The sequence below is a fragment of the Oryctolagus cuniculus genome, chromosome 5, assembly GCF_051225735.1.
Source record: "Oryctolagus cuniculus isolate XC-2025 breed Fujian yellow rabbit chromosome 5, ASM5122573v1, whole genome shotgun sequence".
In the NCBI taxonomy this organism is placed as follows: Eukaryota; Metazoa; Chordata; class Mammalia; order Lagomorpha; family Leporidae; genus Oryctolagus; species Oryctolagus cuniculus.
Window position 1 is genome coordinate 62,449,198 of NC_142871.1, and position 12,388 is coordinate 62,461,585.

Sequence of the window (12,388 nt, forward strand, 5' to 3'; positions counted from 1 at the left end):
GCCGTGTTCCCACGTGGGGTTATTATTTCAAGTACTGTCCTCGCTTAAAGGAAGGCCGCTACACAGGTTGACCCGCACGGGCCGTTGGATGGGGCTCTTTCGTTGGTCAGCCCTATTCAAAAGCACAATAACAAGACACACACACGTGCGCGCGCGTGAACACACACACACACACACACACACACTTAAGCCTGCATCCTGACAACCACATTTCTCAACCGACTAATCAGACTCCCCGACTCACTTCAGCCTTTTAACCTCCTCTGCCAGTGTGAGCCTGAGGTCATTGGATTGACTGTGTCAATAACTCACTCCAATCCACATCCGGAAAGGGGTCAGCCACCAGCGAGAGCAGCGAATGCTGTGGCTCAGGTGGAGAGTGAGGCGCACTGGGCACAGCGAGGCTGTCCCAGTCCAAGGGAGAGACTTGAGGGGAGGCCCCAGGAGCCCCAGGAAGCTCTTGGAGGCCGGGAGGAGACCCCAAGGACTCCCAGGGGGATGGTGGCTCTACAAAAAGAGCTTGGGTTTTGCGATGTCCCCCATAGGGCTGCCCGGAAGTGGGGCCAGCAGCTGGGGCTGCACCCCGTGGACGGCAGAGCCTGGCTGGCCGGAACCCCCGGCACACTTTGGGACAGTTGGTGGAGCAGAGCGTGGATGCAGCAAGTACACAAGTGACCCAGTCACTTGTTTTTTGTTTCGCTTTGCTCTTTTTTTTTTTTTTCAACCAGCACCCTAGAGGCTGTTGACCCTGAACTTGTCACACACCCAACCCTGGGCCAAACCCTCCACCCCTCACTTTCTCACTGAAAACAGGGCCCCAAAGGGCCGGCGTGAATCACATAACTGCCACGTGGCCCTGTGCCAAATCCCCACCATCTAATCCGCAGGGCCCCAAAGCCACTCAGAAACTTCCTGCTTAACCCACACCCTCCCACAAGGCCCTGCATCTCTCCAGGGGAGATGGGCCATCCGCTGTGCTTCTTCCCGAAGTCTGCCTTTTTCTGCTCAAAACCTGGAAGTCCATCCATTTCCCCTTTGGCAGACAGATCCTCAGAGAGTGCCTGATGACCCCCCCTACCAGGCTCCCAGTGTTTTGCTCCCTTGTAAAGCCAGGGTGGGGGCACCTGTGACTTGCATCTCACAACAGAACATGGCACAGGTGGTGGCGCTGTTTGGTTGCAGAACCAGGATCCTAGCATCTGCCTCCCTGGCAGCCTCTGCTGGCCCTCTCCTCTGCTGGCTCTGATGAAATAACCCACACTAAGGGAGAGACCTACACTGCCAGAACTGAGAACAGGCACCTGCTGACGTAGCAGGGAGGGAAGGCCCCCGGTCTGCCATGCACAAGGACCTGAATCCTGCTGATGACCATGCAAGTTCTCAAGAAGGTCCCTCCCCAGCTGAGCCTCCGAGGTGCCCTCAGCCCCCTGGCCAACATCTGATTGCAGTCTCATGGGAGACCCAGAGCGGAGGACGCACTAGGTCCTACCCTGACTTGCCCACAGAAACTGTGAGATAACAGGGGTTGTGTTTTATTTTGTTTATTTGATAGAGAGGGAGAGCAGAGAGAGAGCATGTACTCCCATCTGTTGGTTCACTCTAAATGCCTGCAACAGGTAGGACTGAGCTGGGTCAAAGTCAGGAACTTCATCCAGGTCTCCCACATGGGTGGCAGGAACCCAAACACTTGAGCCATCACCTGCTTTCCCAGGTGCATTAGCAGGGAACTGTTTCAGAGTGGAGCTGCTGGAACTTGAACAGGCACTCTTATGGGATGCCAGTGTTGCAGGCGATGGCTTAACCTGGTGTACCACAAGGCCAGTCCCTGGATGTGGCCATCTTAACTGCTGGACTGAACACCTGTCCCATGTGTGTTCTGTTGTTCAGGGTGTAGCGGTTTTGTTACACAGCAGTAGATGGCGGGTGTGTTCCTCTAATAAAAGCCTCCTCCACTTCTTTGCAGCTCCCTAGCCTTTCCCACCTACTCTCGATCCCTTTCCTGCCTCTGTCTTTCAGGTCATTTCCTCACTTCTGAAATCTACCTCTCCACCCATGCAGTAACTGATGACCATTTCAAGTGAGCTTGTGGCCACTGAACTGGTTGGGGGGGGGGGTCCCTAGGGCTGGCCTGACACTCTCACCCAGCCGCACCTTCCCTCGGCCAGGTCACTAACAGACACCTTTTCCTCCCTTCTCAAATCTCCAGCACCCCATCCTGCCTTTCAGCTGGTGGCCTCGCTTTCTAGTGCCCAGAGGAAAGAGAAGCAATCAGTAGAGAAACTGTACGCTTCCCAGTCCCATGCTCCACCCACTGCATCTGCCAACAGACTTACCCCCAAGCCCAGACACCTGCAGCCCCCTTCTGCGTCTCTTTTCTGGGAGCTGGGACCCAACTAAGGCAACTCTCTCCAGCTGTGCAGTAAACCCTGCTGCCTTCTACCCATCCAGGCCCATGGCGCCACTGTTCTTGTCAGGCCACCATGGCTGCCACCTGGCTGAATCCGATGAACAATTTTTGGTCCTCTACTCCCTGACCCAGCAGCAGCTGGTCTTCCTCCTGAAACATTTTTTTTTTTTTTTTTGACAGGCAGAGTGGACAGTGAGAGAGAGAGACAGAGAGAAAGGTCTTCCTTTGCCGTTGGTTCACCCTCCAATGGCTGCCACGGCCGGCGCGCTGCTGCCGGCGCACCGCGCTGATCCCATGGCAGGAGCCAGGTGCTTCTCCTGGTCTCCCATGGGGTGCAGGGCCCAAGGACTTGGGCCATCCTCCACTGCACTCCCTGGCCACAGCAGAGAGCTGGCCTGGAAGAGGGGCAACTGGGACAGAATCCGGCGCCCTGACCGGGACTAGAACCTGGGGTGCCAGCGCCGCAAGGCGGAGGATTAGCCTAGTGAGCCGTGGCGCCGGCCTCTGAAACACTTTAAACCTTTATGTGAGAGAGAGACAGAGAAAGCACGTGTCCTGTCTGTTGTTCACTCCTAAAATTCCCATAATAGGTGGGGCTGGGCCAGGGCCAGAGCCAGATCCTGGTCTTCCATGTAGGTGGCAGGCAGGAACCCAACCACTTGAACCATCACCGTTGCTCCCTAGAGTCTCCATTAGCAGGACTCCAACCCAGGGATTCCCACATGGGATGTGGGTGTTCTAACTGCTAGGCTAAATGCCCACCTCCTCCAACTCTTATCTTTGGGTCACTACTCACTTTGGATTCTCCATTACTGGCTACGCACTCATTCTCCTTTGCTCTTTGCTCTATCTCCCCTGCGCTAATGCTGGGGAGCCCCCAGGTTTAGTCTCCAGTCTGTTTGTCTCCTGTTCGTATCCCTAGGTGATCTCATCCTTTCTTAAATACTACCTAGGAGAGATCTTCAAAAAGCTCATGAAAAGAGCATATTATGAAAAAAAAAAAAAAACATGTACAGTTTGCAAATGCTTTTACATCAAATTAAACTTCTCTTTTAATCTCATTTCCCCACCATATACTTTGGGAAGTGCTAAGAACCTCAGATGCTGTGTGTCCAGCCCAGGTCACTCCGCAGAACTTCAGGTACACACTGCCAACACTGCCAACCAACTGCTCAGCGCCGGTCCGTGGGCATCTAAGGGCATCTCAAGGTGACTGTGTCTGACAGCCAGGTCCTCACCTGCCGCCCCACACTGCCCCTCCTGAAGTCTTCCCCTCCCAGCTGCTCCACCCTCCCAATCGCTAATGCTAAAGCCTTGTGTTATGTTGATTTTTCTTTCTCTCATGTGTCATGGCAAATCCACAAGCATATTACATCAGCTTCACTTCACCAAATGTGAGAGGTCTTCAAAAATTCATGAAATGTGTATTCTGGCGGGGGTAGAGGGGGTTCATGCACTTGCTCTAGACCCACACACTCAACCAATCCCCTCATTTTAGATGAGCCCACATCTATGGCTTGGATCTCTAAATTCATTTTTAGCTGCCAGATGAATATGTCTATGAGAAGCTCAGAAAACCCCCATTCTGAGTTTACACCCCACTCCTTTTGTATTTCTCATCTTAGTCACAGTAGGCCACGGGGCCAGTGTGGTGATGCACTGCATCAAGCCGCTGCCCGCAATGCCGGCATCCCATATGGGCATCAGTTGAGTCCTGTCTATTCCGCTTCCGATCCAGCTCCTTGCTAATGCACCTGGGAAAGCAGAGGAAAGTGGCTTAAATTACCTGGGCTCCTGCCTCTTGTGTGGCCTGATGGAGTTCCACGCTTCTGGCTTCAGCCTGGCCTGTTCCCAGCCATTGTGGACATTTGGGGAGTGAACCTACAGATGGAAGATCCTCTCTCTCTCTCTCTTAAGTCTCTCCTTCAAATAAATCTTTTTTTTTTTTTTTTTAAAGAAGCATCAGTGGTAGGTCATCCCAGTTCAGATTTACCCGGTGGTCTGGAGGAGAAGCTGAGCAATTCCACCCGTGTGAGTGAATGCTGAGGAACTGTCCTATGCCATCCAGTAGGCCAGAGGCCAACGGCACAGGGCGGTGTGCACTGCCCCTTCCTTCAGAGAACCAAAAGGCATTGTGACAGATAAATGCACAAGGTGCTATAGTTCCAAAGTGGAAGTACCATCTCTCTTTTTTTTTTTTTTAAAGAGTTATTAACTTATTTGAAAGGCAGAGTTACAGAGAGGCAGAGAGAGAGAGAGAGAGAGAGAGAGAGGTCTTCCATCTGCTGGTTCACTCCCCAAATGCCACAACAGCTGAAGCTGGGCTGATCCAAAGCCAGGAGCCAGGAGCTTCCTCTGGGTCTCCCATGCAGGTGCAGGGGCCCAAGGACTTGGGCCATCTTCTACTGCATTCTTAGCCCTTAGCAGAAAGTGGAGTAGCAGAGACTTGAACTGGCACCCATTTGGGATGCCAGCACTGCAGGGAACAGTTTTACCTGCTACACCACAGCACTGGCCCCAAATATCTACTTCTTATGACTATTAAAATAATGTGCTCCATGTAATAATTTTATTAAAGAAACAAATAATAAAAGAAAAAGAACTCACCTGTAATCTCACATTCGAGAGAGAATTGCCAGGGCCGGCATTGTGGTAAAGCTGCTGCCTGTAATGTTGGCATCCCTTATGGGCACCAGTTCACATCCCAGCTGCTCCAGTTCTGAACCAGCTCCCTGCTAACGCACCTGGGAAAGCAGCAGAAGATGGCTCAGTGCTTAGGTCCCTGCCACAACCTGAGAGACCAGGATGGAGCTCCTGGTTCCTGACTTCAGTATGGCTCAGTCTTGGGATGGGAGAGAGAGTAGGAGGTGGGATGGGAGTGGGGGTTGGAGGGCGGGTATAGGAGGAAGAACTACTATATTCCAAAAGCTGTACCTATGAAGTTTATATTTATTAAAAAAAGCTTTCTTTAAAAAAATCAATCTCTCTTCCCCATACACACACTATAACGCTTTCAAATAAATAAATCCTTAAAAAGAAGAAAAAGAACTACTGTCAACAGCTTGGTGTCTCTTATTCCAGACACTGTGCTGTGAGCATTTAAAGATCACTGATCCTTATTAAACTCTCACTATAGAGTGCACAGCTTCGTGCCATTGGCTTTAAAAGTGACTCCTTTTAGCTTCATGATCACCCCCCAGAGTAGGCGCTGTTATCCTCATTTTATAAATGGGGAGATGGAGGTTTAGGGAGGTGAAGTAAAACCCCACCAGTGGAGAGGTGTCAGTCAGTGCAGGCTGAGCTGCGCAAGCTGCTACAGAATCTCACACGTTTCTGGCTTGTGTGAACGAACCGTGTCAACCGCGAGCCGGCTGAGGCTCTGCTCCCCAGGCGGGAGCCACAGGAGAACCATGTGTCGGGGGCCTGGCTGATCGGTGTTGCACGGAAGAACCCAGGCTGCAGGAACGCACTTTTTCTGGGGCCCCGCCGATTGGCATCGCATTACAGGGAAAACGGAACTGGACAGAAACACACGGTGGCTTCTTGGAACAGCTACTCGGCGGGGGCATCCACCACTTCCACTCTCATTTCATTATCAAAGCAGGTCACAGGTCCAGCCTGGGATCAAGGATAACCCTCCCCCAGGGAAGGAGGGCAAACAGTTTTTCGTAGTAGCGCCATCCCCTGAAAGTCCTGAGCTGGGAGTTTTAACCCATTCTGTCTTCAGAGCTTAAAAGCTTAACTACATGCATCAGTATTTTTAGCTCTAAAATAGGAAATTGTGTACCTATCACCGGTTAGCATCCTTTCTCACACATTCTGTACTGATACCTTGTAGAGGGTCCTCATTTTAGGGCTGTAGAATTCCCCAGGCGATGGCTGCACCCCTTTTCTGCCCGCTGAGCGCCGTCTCCCCTGTATCTCAAAGTCTGATCAGGTGGCCTCATCATCAGGACAAGTCCTGCTTCCTCAGCTGTCTCGTTGCGTGTGGTCTCCCCTTTGTCACATCTGTGCCTTTCTTAGAATTATTTGTACACATCTCTGTTTCCTTTGCTAGATTTTGGGCACCTGGAGGCAGGCACCTGCAGGTAAGTTGCTTGTTTTCCGAGCCTAGGAGTGTGCAAGGGAGGTGGGAGGGCGTTTGCTGGTTCCCTGGTGTTCTGGAATCTGCTTTTTGCATGTCATTTCTTGGCCTGGGTTGCTCCTTTTGTGTCATTTAAGTTTGATCACCTCTCCAGAATTCAGACAAAAGGGACTTTCGAATAGTTCTGCTTTTCTATTGCCATTAGAATCACAGCAGCAAGAATGCTATTAAGGAAAAAACAATGGCAAATAGGGATTCGTCACTCCCGTGGTACTGCAGGAGAAACACAAACCAAATATCATCGTTGCTCCAAATCCATATCGTCCTTGTCCACTTTTCCCTTCATTAAAAAGCAAAAGCTACACAGCATGAATTACCGTGTGAGCGGTACGGCACGAGCGCTGGTTATTCTCTAAGAACAGCGCTGGGGCTGCAGCCGGGAACGGAACGCGGGCTAATGATCTAAGAGAAGGTCTTGCCACATGTACTCCAACAAGCAAAACCCTCTCAGCATTGAAAAGTGCCTTTTCTTTCATGTGCTCAGAATTTTTTTTTTGGGGGGCGGGGGGGAGGAAGCATGTTCACTAAAATTTCTAATCTGCATCACAACCAGGGAGCGCCACACTTGGTAGGAAAGCCCTTTTGTGATACAAAAGCCATGGCCACCTGGAAGAAAAGCCACCCTCTTAGGCAGATCAGCCACAGCTTCCCTCACCTTGGGCTGCATCTTCCCAGAAACTGGCACCTTGCCTTTATTAACTCACCCCATCATGCACAGAACCCAGCATTGTGCTGTCCACCTAATTCCTAGACATCCACTGTCCGAGAGATCCCAGGACGAATGCTTCGTCCAGCTCCGTCGCCAGGAGGTACTTTGGAAAATAGGTGTGAGTGGGTCTAAAACAACCAAGCTGCTCACAATTCTTCAAGTGCAGGACGGGGGTGGGGAGGCGTGTGCGCGCGCGTGTGTGTGTGTGTGTGTGTGTGTGTACGCACCTGTGCCAGCAAGTCCTTGTTGGTCAGAAGTGCTCTCCGGGGCCTCCCCCACCTAGCCCGCCCGGGTCCCTCTAACTTGGCCAGATCTCCGCCTTCACCCTGCGGTGACCGGGCTCTCGCCCCAGCGTAGGGGGCCTCCCCTCCGCTTCGGAGACCTGGGCTGGGTGTGAAACCAGCTCTGCCTGGCCACAGGAGCCGTTATCACTGTTCCCCACGCTGCTTCCCGTCACATATCCTGTGCCAGTGCGCTGTCAAGCCTGTAGTACATTTTTCAAAGGTCTTTCGTGTCTTTTCCTGCGCCTGAACGTATGCTCGCGCTGCAGAACGGCATGCAAGCTGAGACCTCTTTTTTTTGCAAAGTCGCAGGCGGGGTGATCAGGACCACAGAAGCAAGCTCTTATCAGTGCGAAAGACAGGGGCCGGTTTTCCTGTGACACCCTAATGATTTGCAAACCAGAGCAAGTTTTATGTGCTTTTATTTCAGTTCTTCCATTTAAAAAAATGCATTATATAATATACATATATATTATCATCCCGTATCCCCATGTAATTTTGCATCATCTTATGATATTCCACAGCCATTCCCTCCTTTCCGGAGAGCTGGGAGGAGGCAGCCAGGAGGTTGGCTGAGGGCACAGGTGGCAGTGCTTAGTCTCTGCCAGCTCACCGTAAATAATGCAGCCTGACAAGACTCCTCCTCCCCTCACGCCTTTCTCCTAACCCTTTAGGTCCTGCCTGCTTCCCCCCTCCCAGCTGGATTGAAATAGTGACCTGGGCCCAGCTCTCCAGGCTGCAGACGGCTTGAGCGGCCACCTCCCCAGGGAGCCTCAGCTACTGAAAGGCAGGTGGAGCTTTGGGGCCAAGGGCTGCTGGAGCTTGGCTTTTGGAGTCCCCTGGGCTTTCTGTCACTAAGGGAGGGAGAAATGTAGAGGCACAAGAGGCAGCATTTTTGGGCAATGAACTGGGTCGCGTTCATCTTACTATATGCATATCCTTTGTTGCTTCCTATTCGGCCATAACCGGGTTATTACAATCAAATTCAGTGGTTAACTGATGGACTAATTTCAGCACAAAGGAAAGAAAAGAAATAAAAGAGGGCTAGGAAATCTCCAAACTGCAGCCTTTCCCTTTTCATTTTAAGGACAAGTTGGCTACATTGTTGGGGCAGTGAAACATTGCATCAATATCAAGCAGAGTTTCGTTCCATTGTGCTGGACAATGAACTCTTTTCATTGCTGTAGCATTTTTTTTAAAGTAAGGAATTATGGGTCAGATGTCATTGTCTTCAATAAGAACTCTGGCCACGAGAAGGGCTACATGGAAAATAATAGAGAAAGGTAAGAGTGAGACTTAGGTAACCCATTGGAACAATATCATTCCAGAATTTTAATTAAGTAAATTTAAAAGCACCGGAGAGCCATTTACACAAATAATAGGCTGAAAGTTATGAGGCTGTGTTAAATACTGCAATTATTATTCAAAGGAAAGCTGGAAAACCTTAACCCTACAAGCACACATTGGGAGCAGGGGAGAGGGCTCAGAAAACCATTATTCAAATCCTTGCAGAAGGCATGCAGTATGAGATAAATGTAGTGGATGCACTACAGAACATGCACACATGGATGCCTTCACAAAGAAATTAAGCCACAACCAATTTCAAAGATAAGAATAAAATTGAAAGCTCATTTCATTTTATGAGGAATAAGAACAATCCCTGTAAAGCCACTTTGTTACATGAATAGATTCTTGGGGTGAACTCCACGTGGTCCAAGCCACCACCTCTTAGCTTATTCAGGTCCTTCAACCTTGTCCAGGCCTAACAATCTCTCTCTTTTTTTGAAAAAAGGCAGAGGTAACAGAGAGAGGCAGAGAGAGGTCTTGCATCTGCTGGTTCACTCCCCAGAGGAGCTCAATGGCTAGGGCTGGGCCAGACTGAAGCCAGGAGCTAGGAGCTTTTTCCAGGTCTCCCACATGGGTGCAGGGGCCCACACATTTGGACCATCCTCTGCTGTTTTCCCAAGTGCATTAGCAGGGGGCTGGATTGGAAGTGGAGCGGCTAGGATTCAAACTGGTGCCTATATGGGATGCCAGCATCGCAGGCAGTGGCTTAACCCGCTACCCCCACAACACAAGCCTCCTGACAATCTCCTTGATCCAGGTCCAGCACCCCAAGAACTATCTAAGGGATATTTTAAAAATTCATGGAATGTGTTTCTGTGTGGGTGCAAACTGTTGAAATCTTTACTTAATATATACTAAATTGATCTTCTGTATATAAAGATAATTGAAAATGAATCTTGATGGGAATGGAATGGGAAAGGGAGCAGGAGATGGGAGGGAAGTTATGGGGCGAGGGGAAGCCACTGTAATCCAAAAGCTGTATTTTGGAAATTTATATTTATTAAATAAAAGTTAAAAAAAAATCATGAAAACTGCATATTATGAAAAGTCATTCTTGGACTTCAACATTTCTGCACCAAAACAAGTGGTGAATTTCATCCCAAAGCACGCTCATATTCAGAAATACGCAGGTGATGGATTAGAAGCAACAACCCCCTTTGGACGTGGCGGAGGCCACTGGATGGAATCCATTACAATTCAGCAAACTTTGAATGCAGGCTTTCGATGAGCGCAAAATCAAATGACCTCCTTATTCCAAATACTTAATATGCATCCATGAGTTAGTGACTTGACACTTCAGTGCTTCCTAAAGGAAATGTGACTTTCCTCGTTGAGATGCAGTAACACTGGGTGGAGTGTTGGATACATTATTTTTTAGTTTTTGTAAGCTATTTCACAGTGTTTAGAATTTATGTACTATTTGACCCAATAATTCCACTTATCAGAATTTACTCTATAGATACACTTATATATAAGCATTGTTTATAATAACAAAATATTGGCCGGTGCTGTGGCTCACTTGGCTAATCCTCCGCCTGCGGCGCTGGCACCCTGGGTTCTAGTCCTGGTTGGGGAGCCGGGTACTAGTCCCGGTTGCTCCTCTTCTGGTCCAGCTCTCTGCTATGGCCCAGGAGGGCAGTGGAGGATGGCCCAAGTGCTTGGGTCCCTGCACCAGCATGGGAGACTGGAAGGAAGCACCCAGCTCCTGGCTTCGGATCGGCGCAGCACCGACCGTAGTGGCCATTGGGGAGTGAACCAACAGAAGGAAGACCTTTCTCTTTGCCTCTCTCTGTATATAACTCTACCTGTCAAATAAAAAAAAAAAAAAAAAAAAAAAAACAAAAAAAAAACAGAATATTGCACACAACCTGTAACTTCTCTACAAAGAACTGGTATGGATGTGGTGCAGTACCCGTGCGGGTGAAAACTGTGTTGCCTGCTCCAACTGGACTGAGAGGGAGCCGTCTCAACACATTATTTAAGATTTATTTATTGGGGCTGGCATTGTGATGTAACAGGTTGAGCCACAGCCTACAATGCTGGCATCCAGTATGCATGCCAGTTCAAGACCCGGCTGCTCCACTTCCAATCCAGCTCCCTGCTAATGTGCCTAGTAAAGCAGAGGAGGGTGGCTCACATGCTTGGGCCTCTGTATCTGTGTGGGAAACCCAGAGGAAACTCCTGGTTCTGGCTTCAGCCTGGCTCAGCCCCGGCCATTGTGCTATCTGGAGAGTGAACTAGTGGATGGAAGGAAGATTCTCTCTCTCCTCTCTCTAGGTCTCTCCCTCCCTCTGCTGCATTCCCAGGCCATAAGCAGCCCAGACTCAAACAGGTGCTCATATTTGATACCAGTCACAGGCAGAGGTTTAACACACAACGGCCACCCCTCCAGACACATTATTAAGAGATGAAAATGGGCCAGCACTGTGGTGTAGCAGGTAAAGCCACCACCTACAATACCAGCATCCCAAATGGGTGCAAGTTTAAGTCCTGGCTGCTCCACTTCCAATCCAGCTCCCTGCTAATATACCTGGGCAAGCAGCAGAATATGTTTTTTTTTTTTTTTTAATCCATGCATAGAAGGAATCTTCAGAAACTTTCTGGAAAATGTGAATTGTGAAAAACAAATTTCAAAGATAGATGGACCAAAATAGATGTCTTTTCATTCCATTTCCACAAACTTTTTCAAGTAGCCTTGTATTTGCCACTGCACTCCAAGCAGGGGGCAGCCTCAGTGTTTGGAGACACTGACTGATCCTACCAAAGGCAGAGTCATCCGTATATTGTATTCTTCCAGTGGACTCATCTATCTAATGTGAATTCAATTTAAAACACACTGCCAGACAGAATTAAATATATTAGCTTGAAAAATTACAGGGAAAGTGTGTTTATAGCGGTTAGTTCCATTTTGATTGAGCCAATTTTCTGAGCATTTATCTTTTAAGAGTCCTAGAGGTCTTTCTTACAGGGTGTGCCTCTCAGATAGATTTTGCATTATACCATCTACTGCAAGAAGGACCCCAGAATGTTTTATTTGAGGCCTTCAATAGCTGTCCAAGGGGACTACTGCAGGAGAAAAGTGTGTGAAAGATCACTCACCACAGACATTTCCACAAGCAATTATTCTATCCTTGATGGGGATTAATTATTCATCTGTGCATTCTACGGAGGTCGGATCACTGAGAGGGGTAGGATGGGATAGGACTAATGAGAAGATCTCAAATACTAAATGAAGATAACCACATGATGTCATCAGTTCTGATGAAGGGTCTTATACCATAAATAATGGTAATCCTTCACGAAGGACTTGCAGTTGGCTGGGCTTTGCCCAAGGCACGTACACATATCATTGGTTCTCCACGACAATGCTGACAGATTTATTTTACAGATGATTAACACTCAAACTCAGTGAGGTTGAAATCAGTTGCCCAAGCTCCATAACTAGTTAACAGCAAAGCTGGCATTTGAACCCAGATTTTGTAGACTCCAAAACACACGTT

General features: G+C 49.1%; 1 long non-coding RNA gene across 6 annotated transcripts in view; it reads right to left on the reverse strand.

Moving 5' to 3' along the window:
* The window catches only part of LOC138849624 (uncharacterized), a 116,829-nt gene that overhangs the window by 31,608 nt on the left and 72,833 nt on the right, over window positions 1-12,388 (reverse strand). For all 6 annotated transcript variants that reach the window (XR_016234568.1, XR_016234566.1, XR_016234565.1 and 3 more), the window contains exon 2: window positions 5,015-5,151. This is a non-coding gene — a long non-coding RNA (uncharacterized LOC138849624). The remainder of the gene's footprint in view (window positions 1-5,014; window positions 5,152-12,388) is intronic.